This window comes from Mirounga angustirostris, unplaced genomic scaffold (genome assembly GCF_029215605.1).
Source record: "Mirounga angustirostris isolate CCGP_5_RB_7025 unplaced genomic scaffold, mMirAng1.0.hap1 SCAF_6, whole genome shotgun sequence".
Taxonomy (NCBI): Eukaryota; Metazoa; Chordata; class Mammalia; order Carnivora; family Phocidae; genus Mirounga; species Mirounga angustirostris.
This window is the reverse complement of record NW_026991714.1, coordinates 89,506,079-89,512,227: the sequence shown is the minus strand read 5'-3', so window position 1 is coordinate 89,512,227 and position 6,149 is coordinate 89,506,079. Positions and strand designations below refer to the sequence as shown.

General features: G+C 39.2%; 1 pseudogene; it reads left to right on the top strand.

Annotated features, from left to right (window-relative positions):
* The first annotated feature begins 5,274 nt into the window (after positions 1 to 5,274).
* Positions 5,275 to 5,390, top strand: LOC123847158 (U4 spliceosomal RNA; annotated as a pseudogene).
* Positions 5,391 to 6,149: the final 759 nt, after the last annotated feature.

Genomic DNA, 6,149 nt, shown 5'->3' with positions numbered 1-6,149 from the left:
GACCATTGAATTTTCAGACAGCAGAGAAAAATTACACTTTTCAACTGCAAATGTAATACCTTTCCTTTTTTTCCCCCAACAACTGTCAAAAATCCATTATTAGAAAATCAATTCTACACTGATTTCCAACAACAGATTAGAGATACTCAGCAAGTGACTTTCAGGACACTATGGAGTGTGTTTTCTTATTTTTGGACCAGGCATTCTTCCAGAATCTTTGTTATTTCTCCTTTTCTTCTTCCTCCATCCACAGATCATATCTAATTGAGAGTCATACTTCCAACATTGGTGTACTATTTACCTCCCAGAAAGAAATACTTGTCTCTTTAGTGTGAAGCAAAGTACCCTTTTCATAAGAGTTTTGAAAAACTTGATTTTTATTTTCTTTATGGATAATGATGTTCAGCATCTTTCTGTGTGTTCATTTGCTATCCATACCGCTAAACAGCTATTATAGGGGTGCCTGGGTGGCTCAGTTGGTTAAGCGACTGCCTTCAGCTCAGGTCATGATCCTGGAGTCCCGGGATTGAGTCCCGCATCGGGCTCCCTGCTCAGCAGGGAGTCTGCTTCTCCCTCTGAACCTCCTCCCTCTCATGCTCTCTGTCTCTCATTCTCTCTCTCGCAAATAAGTAAAACCTTAAAAAAAAAAAAGAGCTATTATAGAATATCTAAATTAAAAAAATAATAACAGCCTCCCCCACCCCCCAGAATTTGCACATGAAGTTCTGGAAAAGACGTAGAGCGGCAGGGACTTTGATAGATTGCTTATGGCCTAACCATTCCAGAAAATGGTTTGGCAATTTCTTATGAAGTTAAACATATACTTTTTTTAATTGTTATGTTAATCACCATACATTACATCATTAGTTTTAGATGTAGTGTTCCATGATTCATTGTTTGTGCATAACACCCAGTGCTCCATGCAGAACATGCCCTCTTTCATACCCATCACCAGGCTAACCCATCGTCCCACCCCCCTTCCCTCTAGAACCCTCAGTTTGTTTTTCAGAGTCCATCATCTCTCATGGTTCGTCTCCCCTCCGATTCCCCCCCTTATTCTTCCCTTCCTGCTATCTTCTTCTTTTTTTTTTTTCTTAACATATATTGCATTATTTGTTTCAGAGGTACAGATCTGTGATTCAACAGTCTTGCACAATTCACACCAGAGCACATACCCTCCCCAGTGTCTATCACCCAGTCACCCCAGCCCTCCCACCCCACCCCCCACTCTAGCAACCCTCAGTTTGTTTCCTGAGATTAAGAATTCCTCATATCATTGAGGTTATATGATACATGTCTTTCTCTGTTTGACTTATTTCGCTCAGCATAATACCCTCCAGTTCCATCTACGTCATTGCAAATGGCAAGATCTCATTCCTTTTGATGGCTGCATAATATTCCATTGTGTGTGTGTGTGTGTGTGTGTGTATATATATATATATATATATATATATATATATATATATATATATCACATCTTCTTTATCCATTCATCTGTCAATGGACATCTTGGTTCTTACCACAGTTTGGCTATTGTGGACATTGCTGCTATAAACATCGGGGTGCATGTACCCTTTCGGATCCCTACTTTTGTATCTTTGGGGTAAATACCCAGTAGTGCAATTGCTGGATCATATGGTAGCTCTATTTTCAACTTTTTGAGAAACCTCCATACTGTTTTCCAGAGTGGCTGCACCAGCTTGCATTCCCACCAACAGTGTAGGAGGGTTCCCCTTTCTCCGCATCCCCGCCAACATCTGTTGTTTCCTGACTTGTTAATTTTAGCCATTCTGACTGGTGTGAGGTGGTATCTCATTGAGGTTTTGATTTGGATTTCCCTGATGCCGAGTGATGTTGAGCACTTTTTCATGTGTCTGTTCGCCCTTTGGATATCTTCTTTGGAAAAATGTCTGTTCATGTCTTCTGCCCATTTCTTGATTGGATTATTTGTTCTTTGGGTGTTGAGTTTGATAAGTTCTTTATAGATTTTGGATACACTATAGCCCTTTATCTGATATGTCATTTGCAAATATCTTCTCCCATTATGTCGGTTGTCTTTTGGTTTTGTTGACTGTCTCCTCTGCTTTGCAAAAGCTTTTTATCTTGATGAAGTCCCAATAGTTCATTCTTGCCCTTGCTTCCCTTGCCTTTGGCGATGTTTCTAGGAAGAAGTTGCTGTGGCTGAGGTCGAAGAGGTTGCTGCCTGTGTTCTCCTTTAGGATTTTGATGGACTCCTGTCTCACATTGAGGTCTTTCAACCATTTGGAGTCTATTTTTGTGTGTGGTGTAAGGAAATGGTCCAGTTTCATTCTTCTACATGTGGCTGTCCAATTTTCCCAACACCATTTGTTGAAGAGACTGTCTTTTTTCCATTGGACATTCTTTCCTGCTTTGTCAAAGATGAGTTGACCATAGAGTTGAGGGTCCATTTCTGGGCTCTCTATTCTGTTCCATTGATCTATGTGTCTGTTTTTGTGCCAGTACCATACTGTCTTGATGATGACAGCTTTGTAATAGAGCTGGAAGTCCGGAATTGTGATGCCACCAGCTTTGCTTTTCTTTTTCAACATTCCTCTGGCTATTCGGGGTCTTTTCTGGTTCCCTACAAATTTTAGGATGATTTGTTCCATTTCTTTGAAAAAAGTGGATGGTATTTTGATGGGGATTGCATTGAATGTGTAGATTGCTCTAGGTAGCATTGACATCTTCATGATATTTGTTCTTCCAATCCATGAGCGTGGAATGTTTTTCCATTTCTTTGTGTCTTCCTCAATTTCTTTCATGAGTATTTTATAGTTTTCTGAGTACAGATCCTTTGCCTCTTTGGTTAGATTTATTTGTAGGTATCTTACGGTTTTGGGTGCAATTGTAAATGGGATCGACTCCTTAATTTCTCTTTCTTCTGTCTTGTTGTTGGTGTATAGGAATGCCACTGATTTCTGTGCATTGATTTTATATCCTGCCACTTTACTGAATTCCTGTATGAGTTCTAGCAGTTTTGGGGTGGAGTCTTTGGGGTTTTCCACATAAAGTATCATATCATCTGCAAAGAGTGAGAGTTTGACTTCTTCTTTGCCGATTTGAATGCCTTTGATTTCTTTTTGTTGTCTGATTGCTGTGGCTAGGACTTCTAATACTATGTTGAATAGCAGTGGTGATAGTGGACATCCCTGCCACGTTCCTGACCTTAGGGGGAAAGCTCTCAGTTTTTCCCCATTGAGAATGATATTCACTGTAGGGTTTTCATAGATGGCTTTTATGATATTGAGGTATGTACCCTCTATGCCTATAGTCTGAAGAGTTTTGATCAAGAAAGGATGCTGTACTTTGTCAAAAGCTTTTTCTGCATCTATTGAGAGGATCATATGGTTCTTGTTCTTTCTTTTGTTAATGTATTGTATGATGTTGATTGATTTGCAGATGTTGAACCAACCTTGCAGCCCAGGGATGATTCCCACTTGGTCGTGGTGAATAATCCTTTTAATGTACTGTTGGATCCTATTGGCTAGTATTTTGGTGAGAGTTTTTTTTTTAAAGATTTTTTATTCATTCATTCGACAGAGAGACACAGTGAGAGAGGGAACACAAGTGGGGAAGCGAGAGAGGGAGAAGCAGGCTTCCCACAGAGCAGGTAGCCCGATGCGGGGTTTGATCCCAGGATTCTGGGATCATGACCTGAGCTGAAGGCAGATGCTTAACCAACTGAGCCACTCAGGTGCCCCTTGGTGAGAATTTTTGCATCCATGTTCATCAGGGATATTGGTCTGTAATTCTCCTTTTTGATGGGGTCTTTGGTTTTGGGATCAAGGTAATGGTAGCCTCATAAAATGAGTTTGAAAGTTTTCCTTCCATTTTTATTTTTTGGAAGAGTTTCAGAAGAATAGGTATTAATTCTTCTTTAAATGTTTGGTAGAATTCCCCTGGGAAACCATCTGGCCCTGAGCTTTTGTTTGTTGGGAGATTTTTTATGACTGCTTCAATTTCCTTAGTGGTTATAGGTCTGTTCAGGTTTTCTATTTCATCCTGGTTCAGTTTTGGTAGTTGATACATCTCTAGGAATGCATCCATTTCTTCCAGGTTATCTAATTTGTTGGCATAGAGTTGCTCCTAATATGTTCTTATAATTGTTTGTATTTCTTTGGTGTTGGTTGTGATCTCTCCTCTTTCATTCATGATTTTGTTGATTTGGGTCATTTCTCTTTTCTTTTTGATAAGTCTGGCCAGGGGTTTATCAATCTTGTTAATTCTTTCAAAGAACCAGCTCCTAGTTTCGTTGATCTGTTCTACTGTTCTTTTGGTGTCTATTTCACTGATTTCTGCTCTGATCTTTATGATTTCTCTTCTCCTGCTGGGTTTAGGCTTTATTTGCTGTTCTTTCTCCAGCTTCTTTAGGTGTAGGGTTAGGTTGTGTATTTGAGACCTTTCTTGTTTCTTGAGAAAGGCTTGTATTGCTATATACTTTCCTCTTAGGACTGCCTTTGCTGCATCCCAAAGATTTTGAATAGTTGTGTTTAAACATATACTTTTCATACAATGCAGCAGTCCTACTCCTCGGTATTTACCCTAGAAAAATGAACACTTATATTTACATGAAAACATGTACAAAAATATTTAAGCAGAATTATTTATAATTGCCCCAAATTGGAAACAACTCAAACCTCCTTTAACAGGTAAATGGCTAAACAAACCACAGTAAATTCATACAATGGAATATTACTCAGCATAAACAGGAACAAACAACATGAATGAATTTCAGATGCATTCTGCTAAGTGAAACAAGCTATCTCAAAAAATGACATACAATATAATTGTTTTTCTGGAAAAGGTAAAATAATAGAAATCAAATCAGTGGCTTCTGGGAGTTAGACATGGGAGGTAGCACAGGGAATTTGGGGAGGGATGGAATTGTCTGTTCTGATTGTGATCATGGTTACATGAACCTAGGCATATGTTAAAACTCATAATACTGTATACTCCTCAAAAATAGATGAATTTTAATGTATGCAAATTATAAACAAATAAATAAATGTTGAAAATGTTTGTCTTTACCAAGCAGGAAGAAGTGGCCCCCACCCAGATTAACTCCTTAATTACAGATATTCACACCTTATCTAGACTTAACATTCTATCTTGAAATGCTGATTTAGTGCCTTGAAAAGATGGGACCCAAAGTAAGGTCTTCTATAGTCATCCTACTTCCTTTTCATGAATGGAGAACTGGTGAGAAATCTCATTACTGCCAAAAAAAAAAAAAAAAAAAAAAAGCTCTATTTTAGCTTTGCGCAGGGGCAGTATCGTGGCCTCTGAGGTTTATCCAAGGCGTGATTATTGCTAATTGAAACAAAAGTTTTAATTTATTCTTTTAAAACAAAATTCATATCACGTTTGATTTGTTTTCTTTTTAGTACCAGCAGTGGGGCTTGGTGGGCCAGAGATGACTAGGTAAGTCCACAATGCAAAGTGAGGTGGCACCCCTCTTCACCACACCCTTCTCCCCGTTCAAGCACCTACTTGTGTCTACTGAATCTTCTGAAGGTTGGAAGGGGTGCTGACTGGAGGGAAGGATGGGTGCCAGCACAAGTGGAGTTGAAAGAGATGACAGAGCCACTGAAATCAAATTCATTATCAGATTAGAAAAATCTGGTTCCATGAGATTCAGCAACAGGGCCTGAGGGTAGGAAAGGAGCAGTGGGTCAGAATACAAAGTAGTGAATGAAACCTACCTCAATGGGGAGGATACAGAAAGAGTCATCTTTAGGCCCAAGTAACTGTTTTTATTCCTCTACCAGCACCTAAGTGTCACACAGAGGAGAGAGCCTTGCCTCTCTAGGTTCACAAACTGCAAAGCTGTGCATCATTAAGAAATTTAGAGTGACTGAACCAGGCTAACAAAGTGACTGGAGACAGAGACAGAGAAATACTAAGAAGAACTTTAGAGGGACCTAACAAGAGGTGGAAATTCCACCAACATTGGAACTGAGATGACACTGAGGAACCCCCCCCCCTTTCCTTCCCACCTCCATGGTTCCAAACACAGAAATGCTGGATAAAAATATCACAAAAAATTATAATGAAATGCAATCAAAAAGAAAAATATTAGATGTTAAAAATAAAAGGAAACAAGAAAACAAGATAGTAAGCACATGAAC